Below are 7977 nucleotides of genomic sequence, written 5' to 3' on the forward strand. Positions count from 1 at the left end.
TTATATAATCTATTTAAATACTATTCAATCAAACCCAGACCACTTAACATCCACGGTCACCAACCTCCACTGAAGCCACCGTCTCCAACCTCCATTGTCTCCGACCTCCGCCTCCGACACCATTTCCAACTTCCATCGTCGGCCACCGTCTCCCACCCATATCTACTGACTCTCTCTCTCTCTCTCTCTCTCTCTCACTCCAGTCACCATCTCCCACCTCTACCGCCGCCCGTAAATGTTACGGACTGAAACCATTGCAAGGTATGGGACTTGTCCCACATCGGTTGTATGGGCAACTGATGTGTGGTTTATAAGCCAAATGGGTTCCCTCACCTATCAGACTAGTCTTTTGGGTTGAGTTCCATACAGAAAGCCAAACAGAAGAACTCAACCCAAGAGACTAGTCTGATAGGTGAGGGAACCATTTGGCTTATAAACCCTACATCAGTTGCCCATACAACCGATGTGGGACAAGTCCCATACCTTGCAATGGTTTCAGTCCGTAACAATGCACCCTCCTTGAGGGCCAACGTCCTCGTTGGTCACGGCCACGTTGGTCACGGCTGGCTCATCCCAGGCCACCACTCTGCGGGCCACCACTCCGAGGTTGGCTTTGATACCAATGTTACAAGCCAAACAGAAGAACTCAACCTAAAAGACTAGTCTGATATGTGAGGGAACCCATTTAGCTTATAAACCCCACATCAGTTGCCCATACAACCGATGTGGGACAAGTCCCATACCTTGCAATGGTTTCAGTCCGTAACAGTAAATGAACTATAACCATGGCTGTCAGAAACACAACAACCCTTTAAAACCCAACCCTTATCGAACCCTACGGAAACGAACCCATCTGCCTTCAACTCGAGCTTAAATCTGAACGATTTGAGTTTAAATATGTTCAACATCGATGGTGGTGGCTTATGCTATGGTGGTGATCTAGCCACATACTGACCGCAAAAATATATGTAGCCGGAAATCTGGACCTTTAATCGTCAAACCCCTCTATATCTAACCAGAAAAATAGATCGAACTGGGATGAACACCAAGAGTCGCGGATCTGCAACCTAGTCGTTGTAGCCCCAGTTTCACGTTTATCTTGAAATGGTGGTGGTCGATGTGGTGGCTGTCGAATCTATTGATGGCGGTGGCCGATGGTTCTGTTTGGGATGGTGATAGTGGTGGTTGTGTGGTAAGTGTAGGGAGAGAATTTGAGAGAAAGATTTATTCTATATTTAATACTAGCTTTTGAATTCGTGTACTACACGCGAGTTATCAAATGATAAAAATAAATAATTTCCTTATTTCAATTGAAATACTTATGAATTAATTCAATGTACAAAGTAAAATTTATGAATTGTATATATATTTTTTTTTCAGTTCACGACTTATGAAATGTATATTTTTCATATTTCACCACGTGTACTACATATGATTAAAAATATGAACTTAATTAATTTTTCGTGTAATAATATTTAAAAGATAATAATTAACGTCTATAAATAATTAGTAAGTGTACCCGCGCGTTGCGACGGGGACACAACATGGATTTAGTCGGTATGAGCTCGGTTTGGGGAGAAGATGCTACATGAATTTGATGGCATCGGTATGGTTCATGACTGTATCATAGTTCGCTATAGATCAATGCAAAAGATCTTAGTAGAGGTTGAGTAAAAACAAGACAAATGAGACAAAGAGTGAGAAATGATTAAGGTCAACATATGACAATTTGCAAGACGGTACCCGGTTATGTTAACTTTTCAATCATATTGTGATATACTGTAAAGTAATATGTTAGTTTCATTATTAGTTTATTTATTTTATTGTTTTATTTAACTAAAGTTTTCGAGATAATAGCATTGGTGTGTCATAAGCATTATATAATCAAATAACAATAATAATATTTAAAACAGTTATATTAATAATACTAATACTAATAATTACAATGAAAATAATAATATAAATATTATAAGTCGTAAATAATGAAAACACGATTAATAACAATTTTAACCAACAAAAACAACGTACACTTAACTAAATTTTAATCACTAGTAAATATTATAAACAAATTGAAAACAAAAGAAAATCTAATTATTCATTAATATGAAATAATTTAATTAATATTCAAATAATGCATTTTCAGATATTTATGTTATTCCAAAACTTTTTACCACTATTGATTATCTAATCGGTTTTGACAATCAAAGGACAAGTATTGCAACTAATTCTACATTTCCACTATACCAAAGATGTGAAAGCTGGAAAGAAAAAAAAGTCAACTGTGACAGGTTGTTTATGAGAAAAATATATTAATAATGCTTAGTGCTATAAGAAAAGATAATGGTCTATTTTGATACCCCCCCCCCCCCTTTTTTTAAAGCAACCCATTTCAACCTTCTATATTGGCTATAACATGTTTTGACCTTGAGTTAATTTGATACATTTTTAAGACGGTCGCTTGTTGTGGAGGGACACGATGGGAATTTGGTTTGTATAGCACGTCGATCTGAGTATTATTTAAAATGGCAAGAGATTAGATGACTAAAAAGTCCTTGTATAGAGTCCACCTTGCGACGGGTAAACTTGGTTTTGAAAAAAGATCATATTAGAACATGATAAATAAACACGTGGAAATTGATTTTTATAATTTATATTAATTTATTGTTTGTGTTAAAAATTTTCAAATGTTAAAAGAATAAGCAAGCCTACGCGCTGCGTAAGGTAATTAAAAGAACCATAAGCACTAATATCTCTAAAAAAAGTCACAGTAGTTTGTACGACGCATAACTGTATGTCTAATATGCTAATTCCATCCGTTATTTGTAAATTACATGCATTCAAACCCCCTAGTAGAATCTGTGTGTTCAAGCGAGGCATGGTATGGATTTGATTCATGGTATCAACATTCGCTATATCCAAAAGTTATCACGATACAGAAAATGAGAAATCTATATAAAGAATCTAACATTAGCAGAGAGCCCGCGCTTCGCAGCAAGTGTGAAACATGACATTTTTCTTCAATAAATGTGAGGTAACGTTTGACCAATGAGTCAAACCTTATACGTTTTCGAAGTAGTCTGTTTGACTTTGAAAGTCGAAAGTGCACATTCATTTGGTCCCTGTTGCATATTGCATTTGGTCCTTGGTGTTTGAATATGTAACACTCAGAAAATAATGTATTGTAGACAGATTCTGAGTATTTTAAGAACATAACAGATGGATTTTTTAAATGAGTCAATGGTTACAAAGGATATCCTTTTATATTTTTGAAATATTTATATTCTATCTATTTATATCATCAGCCTCAGCTTGTGTTTTAAACCTAACTAAACATTTTGTTCCAACAATTTCTCAATCACTATTTTTTACAATGCATCAAACGACAACATTTCCTGGATGATGATTAGCACGAAAGAATTGTTTAAAATTTCAATATCTGCAAATTGTAAAACTCATGATATATCAGTCATCACTAATTTCTTGAAAAACCTCATTATATGTAACTCAATTATATATAATTTTAGAAATAGAAAAAAAGGACATTTTGCATTAAAGCAAGACATAAAACTTGATGAAATCCAATTAGTATGCAACAACAAAATCAAGACAGTCAAGTGGAATGAAGATAATGCACAGCCATAAAGACAACATGGTAACTCACTACAGTTTTACAATATTCACAACTGAGTTAACTCTACGGGCTTCAAAGTTCACCAATTTCTCTTTACTACATATCACCAAATTTCTTTAATCACCATCACAAAACATAAATACAGTCCAAAGTCCAAACAAGTAACAATTCGATTAATAAACTCGCACTTTCTTTGAAGGCATGCTATTGGAAGAGATCCATACGGCTATCAAGATTGACGTTTTCCGAACCTGCCCCTACCGCACGTCCTTTGAAGGCACACTATTGGTAAGTCGTATATCAATACCACCATCAAGATTGACTTTTTCCCAACGTATATTAACTTTGTTACTTAACCTATTGTATTGAATGATGTTTGTAGTAGCAGCGTATGTAGAAACCATTTTCCCATAATCTTGAACGTGTTTTCTGTCATTTATAGATGGCTGCCCACAATATTGATATGCGTTTGCAATTTCTCTAAGCCGTTGGAACACAATATTCTTATCTTAGCTTACGTCATCAAGTAATGCCTACATAAACATATGAAATTTCATTTATCTATTGGGATACAAAGTTCAAGGGTTAACTAAACTTAAATATGAGAACTTTCAGATTTTACCTCAAAATAAATCGAAAAATCAACACTAAACCGATAACCACAACCTTTACTGAAATTAACCCACAAAACCATGTGAGTCGGTCTTGATTTAACCATTTCCCTACAAATGTTAATAGAAAAGAACATTGGATATTTAAAAAAACACAGGCTGAGGTCGATAAGTTTAATACTTAAGGGTCTGGATGTCATAATTGAATAAATTAACCTATAATTGCCTTTTGAGCAAAATGGTTGCTGATTTAGGACTGCAGTTGTCAGCTCCGGTCTGTCTGGAAAGGTAAATTGAATTATAATATAATTCAAATAGATTAAACATATAATTATAAATAAAAATAGCATTAAAAGAACTTTATGGCATTAAAATGTAAACATCAACAGATTCGATGATGGAAGGAGGGGGGGGGGTCTCCATAAACACATTTTGCATATTTTGATGGTACAATATTAGTACAACAAACATATTCACAAAACTAAATTGAAGACATGATAAAGACTTAAATTTGTTTAATTAGTGATCAAATAAACCAAGAAACATACGTACCAGAGACACACCCTGCTTGATTAAAGATTAGCTGGAAAAGACATTCTCGAACGTATGGAGATATAGGCATTTTAAGAAGTTGCAGTTCCTCCACCATTACCTACATGAAAATAATGGCAACTTAATTAACTGATTTAAATATCCATGTTAATTATTTCTGTAAATGGCCAAACTTAGTTTTTATGAAATCATTAACATCCACAAGCTAATTTTCAACAACAATATTAATTAAGAAAACAAAAATATACTAAATGAGGTTAACACGAAATACCTAAAGGTTGACTATTACCGTCTTTCCTCTATTGTGAATGGACTTTAAACAAAATTAATTTATAAATTGAAAGAAGGTTGCATGCAGTGGCTTATATGGAAACCGCATAAAACTTGAATATTAATTTATAGTTTATTATAATAATATTGACATAAATATTTTTTTAGCCATCATCCTCTTCTCACTCACATTAGGCGATAGACCTGCAACAAACCAATGACCTTCAACTGGATATTACTCACATTGTCAGATTTAATATCACTCTGTACTTAGGGATTTCTAGTGCTACTCCAGTAATGGTCCTCTGGTTCGCCTGCACATAGAATTACTTAAATAAACTCTAGATGAAGTAAGTTTACCAAATCTTGATTTGTCTCTAGATCAAGATATACACAACAGGTATCACAAAATTCACTTATCAATGAGTTCACTAAAGTTATGATTCCCAATCAAGCATATCAAAAGCCTCACCTAAAAGAAAAAGGGTTAACTGGGTCAAAAAACTTGATTATTTACTAAAATCATATAACTTTTACCATTATATTTGAAAACCTAATAACATACACCCGACAAAAAATGGGCCGTGTTCTACTTGACCCGTTTAATAACAGGAATAGTATAACATGTAGGGTTTATCTAGTTCGATTAAAACCGTGAAACCATTCAAATCGTATCAGTTTGGTTTGACGGTTGGTTTTTTTATCGGCTTTCGGTTACATCAATGTTTCAACTGTAGTTTTAGTTGGCATTAGTTTCGATCAATTATATTATCATTACACCAATTCCTCATAACTCTAAATAAAGTCCAGACTTTACTCAAAATTACTAACAAAGCATAATCAATATCATTATTTTGAAAGACAATTAGCATGATCAAAACACCCTCAGGTAAAATAAAATCAGTACCAAAACGAGATGAACTGGAAAAATATGTACCATAACCCACATTGTTATGACCCAACACTATATATCTAATGACATCAAAGCAATATAAAAAATGACAGAAAATGAGACTACCAAAGATGCTCGAATACAAAACGTCGAATACAACACAAACAAAGAATAACAGTTGACAAATATAAAAATTATCCAATTTTCTTGGTCAAGAAAGACGAAAGTGCCCTTCTAAACATTAACATAAAGAGTTAATGTGTAGGCATTCCTTACTCTTCTGAAAAAAATGAAGCAATTTATGGTGGTTCTTCATTTGGGTGCTTTTACATACTGAAAGCAATTTAACTGAACCAGGCCCCGTTTAAGGTAAACAGATTTGTGACCCAAAATATAAAATATATAGGGGAAAAAAACAAAACCGTTTAACTGTATGCGGCTGAAAAGAAGGTTCATAATATTGTCTGCTAAAACTTGTGTCAGTAATAAGACGACGATGTTTAGCACTATTATAACTAATGAAAGACAATATTTGAAAGAAGCAAAACTTACATGTATGCGCTTTAGCGGACTTCTTCAATCTGTTGATTTCCTTAACATGAATCAATCAACTGTGGTGTGCAAAACAAAGAAAGATTATTAGGCAAAATTCACACAGGATTTTAAACAAACATGTGGTGTGAAAACATAATGATCTTGATACCCATAGCAAACATACAATACAAATTAAATAGCAGCAATGAATGGGTTTGATTAATTCCACAAAATGCACAAACAAATTGATATCTCAGTATATGTAGGATTGGGTTCTCAGACGCACGCACCTGCTTTTTGCAATCGTGAGTGGCTGTAGCAATTGCAACCTACCATCGACCACTTTATAAGACAGAAGATAAGAACTGTCAAACATTGATTGCATAGTGATTAAATGAATTTTGAAACAGATCACCATCGAATTGAAGCAAATCTTTATTGCATGTTTTAATTGGAGACCCATGGGTTTCGAGATTGATAACCCTAACTGATCAATTGAAGCATTCAATAAATGATTGCAATCAATTAAGCGTTCCATCATACAACGGTTTCGATTGATTGATTGAGAAATCAATAATGAAGAAACACTAATCGACCCCGGGCAGATTACGGATAATCTGGGGGCTAAATAGATGTTTCCCACGAGGGGTTAGATCCGGCAAAGATGGTTCTTCTGATAACCTGCAAAACAGACACCGTGAGCTCGTCACTGAGAAGGGGGGGTACCTCCTTGTGACCACCCTCCAGCGTGAGAATCAGACTAGGTTGCTCTTGAATATAAGTGTATATTAAGAGAATGACTAGAGCAGATATCAGGTAATATATCAAGATATGAGATATGAGATACGATGTAAGATAAGATAATACCATTCCAAGGTGTTGGAGTATTTATAGCCGAAGGTAGGTTTCCAAGAAGGTACAGCCGGCTGAATAGTGTTCCTGTTCTGCCAACTGTGGGCTACGCACATGCCATGCTGGTGGTTGGTGGGTAGGCAGCGGCTGATAGTGACCAGGCCGGCTGTGTACTATTCCTGTTCCACCAACTGCAGGCTATGCACGTCCTCCGACAGGTTGGTGAGTAGGCAGCGGCTAATAGTGACATACAGTACAAGAGCGTGCTGCTCGTCATACTGTTGTCAGTGAACTGTCGTATCTTTGGTCAGATCTTTTGTCCATACCTCGTCAGGTACAGTACAAAAGATCCTCCAGTATCATACGGACTGGCTCATTTGGGCGGGAGTATTCCCGGCTTTGCTCATTCCTTCTTCAGGTGACATTACTGAATTATTATGAGAGTTAAGTGCCTTGTGCGTGTAGCCTTGCTGCGCGGGTAGCCTTCCCTGATGGCTTGTATCCGCAGCTGCGGGAACAGGCGGAGTATTTCACCATTGGGAGGCTTTTCCTGCGGGACCAGCTTTCGTACTGCGCGTAAGGACGTCACGTCTCTGAGCATGGTGGGTCCTGCGGATCCAGTTGGTCTCTGCGCA

General features: G+C 35.7%; 1 long non-coding RNA gene across 1 annotated transcript; it reads right to left on the minus strand.

Moving 5' to 3' along the window:
• Nucleotides 1-4270: 4270 nt before the first annotated feature.
• On the minus strand, nucleotides 4271-6985 carry LOC143571699 (uncharacterized). Its single transcript, XR_013142140.1, has 3 exons — nucleotides 6781-6985; nucleotides 6509-6567; nucleotides 4271-4894 (listed from the first exon to the last, which is right to left on the minus strand). It is a non-coding gene; the product is annotated as an uncharacterized LOC143571699 (long non-coding RNA).
• Between the last annotated feature and the right edge of the window lie 992 nt (nucleotides 6986-7977).

Source organism: Bidens hawaiensis, unplaced genomic scaffold (genome assembly GCF_021521415.1).
Source record: "Bidens hawaiensis isolate Kalapana, Puna unplaced genomic scaffold, B.hawaiensis_p1.1 tig00025541_1, whole genome shotgun sequence".
Taxonomy (NCBI): Eukaryota; Viridiplantae; Streptophyta; class Magnoliopsida; order Asterales; family Asteraceae; genus Bidens; species Bidens hawaiensis.